The sequence below is a fragment of the Athene cunicularia genome, assembly GCF_003259725.1.
Source record: "Athene cunicularia isolate RWA chromosome 1 unlocalized genomic scaffold, athCun1 chr1_part2, whole genome shotgun sequence".
NCBI lineage: Eukaryota > Metazoa > Chordata > Aves > Strigiformes > Strigidae > Athene > Athene cunicularia.
The window spans coordinates 5,902,383-5,904,530 of NW_020799092.1; the positions used below are offsets into that span (position 1 = coordinate 5,902,383).

The 2,148-nt window shown below is 38.3% G+C and overlaps 1 protein-coding gene across 1 annotated transcript in view; it reads right to left on the reverse strand.

The window, feature by feature from the left end:
• LRMP (lymphoid restricted membrane protein) overlaps positions 1 to 2,148 on the reverse strand; it is a 42,358-nt gene that overhangs the window by 36,615 nt on the left and 3,595 nt on the right. The gene's annotated exons all lie outside the window — the stretch shown is intronic.

Genomic DNA, 2,148 nt, shown 5'->3' on the forward strand with positions numbered 1-2,148 from the left:
GGGGGGGGGGGGGAAGGCAGGAAAATCAAACCTACAAGAACAAAAAAACAAACCCCAGTTGTTTCTTCTACTGATTAGCCACAACTACAGTTATCGCACTACCACACAGGGAATTACCCAAGGAAACATACCCTACAAAGGCACTTCACTTCTGTTTGTACTTTTATAATCTATTCTCCCAGGCAATATTTTAAAAGATATTTGCAATAAGATATGTATATGTGTGTGACCAAGGCACAGCATTTTGCAGGGATAAAGCCATATTTCAAGTGAGATATCCATCTCTGTCATGCAACTTGCAACCACCTTCTCTGAAGTGATAGTTGGGGGCTTTCATCTGACACTGTCCCACTGAAGTCTTCACTCACATTTTCTCACCCCAAAAAGGAGCATCTGCTGAAACATCAATACTAAAAAAGGCCATCCACCAGCCAGTATAACCCACTGAATGTGACTGGACTTGAACAGAGCGCTGTGACAGGCATCAGCAGCTTGACTGGATCTTAATCATCAGAAAGAAACAAGAGGGAGACTATTGAAATTTAGCTATGACACCTAGATCATTATAAGGGATATATTACTAAAAAAATTAATAACAGATAAAGCTCCCAAGAATCAGAGCTAAGTGATATTTTGCACCCAATATTGCAGCTACATACCTACTTCCATCACTATCACTTTCAACTCCTCAGCTCTGAAAATACACTGTATTGTATATAAACTTGAGAGTAGTATTAAAAAACAAAATCCAAAACACACACACAAAAACCACACCACTTGCGTTAAAGTAAGAAGCAAATAGGATCCCAGTGCATGTTAACTATATAACCTACATGACTGAAAACACTATCCTCAGATCTTCCAAGATTGGGTTTTACTCATAGCCAGCCTATCAGACTAGCACCATCACAAACCAGACTTCTGTTGGGGGTAGAGGAAGAGGGAAATTAAACAGCAGCTTTATAACTAGAGCTCACAAGGTAGCATGTGAGTGGCACCGACCTGGTTGCCTGCAGAACACCAGACTACCTTGACCCTGAAGGGATTGCCCCCTGTGTATTGCAAATACCAGCTTGCACCCAAAAGGATATAGACTTCACTGAACTCTGCCTTTTTACTCAAACTGTGCATCAAGTCACAAAATGGGAAGCTGCCACAAATTAGCTCCCGGCTTTTCTTTCAGATAGAAAAAATATTTTCTCAAGGCCAGCAATGTGCTTCACTAGCATTTAACACAAGAGTTGTACTTGTATAAGCTTATCACATAAAGAGAAAAGTCACATGTAAGTATTTATTAATCCAGATTAAAATAGACATAAATACTCAGTGTTTTGCTCAAATTCGTGTATTGCAAGCTTCCTGCATCCCAGCAGCGAGGTTTTATATATACAGAGTCAAGAACTCAATTTATTTTTCTACTGTTATTTCTGTAATTATTAACATGTCCTTAGCCACGTGAAAAAAAAAATTAAAAAAAAGTAAGAATCTCACAATGACTTTAGAAAAGAGACCGTTATTTAGTACTACAGCTGTTTTAAAATATTTACTTCTTAAAAATAAATGCCAGGAAGTTGAAACAGTCCCCTATATTACAGATACAGAAAGTCTTTTAAAAGAAAAACTTAAAAACATTGTAGTTAGATTTAAGCATGTTTTCTAAGAGCCTTTAAGCAGGTATAAGTAACTTTCTATTAAAGAATATTAGTCATTTGACCCACAATGTGTTTTTTATACATTGCTTGTAAATTCCAATTAAAAAAACCCCAACAAACAAAACAACAAAAACCACCCCAGACCAAGACCTCATATTTACACTAGCATATAGAAAGATACCTTCTATTGCTCCCTAGGAGAGATAGCACAGGATAACAAAAACCTGTTTTAGCTGTTCCTCTGAGGAGAACTAGCTAAATGAACTTTGGTCCTCAAATTAGGAGAGGTCTTATTTACTGGAAAATCAGCCTGACAAGGTACACCTGTGGCTGCCTGCCACTCAGCTCTCAGGCTTCAAGGGGCAGCGAGGTGCAAATCATACATCAGTCTCCAGCTTTCTGGCCCTTCTTGTTTTCTTCTCATGTTTCTCCTACAGCTGTTAAATAAATTGCCTGGAATTTCAGTGCATTTTGAAGTCTCACTACTCTCCTACCC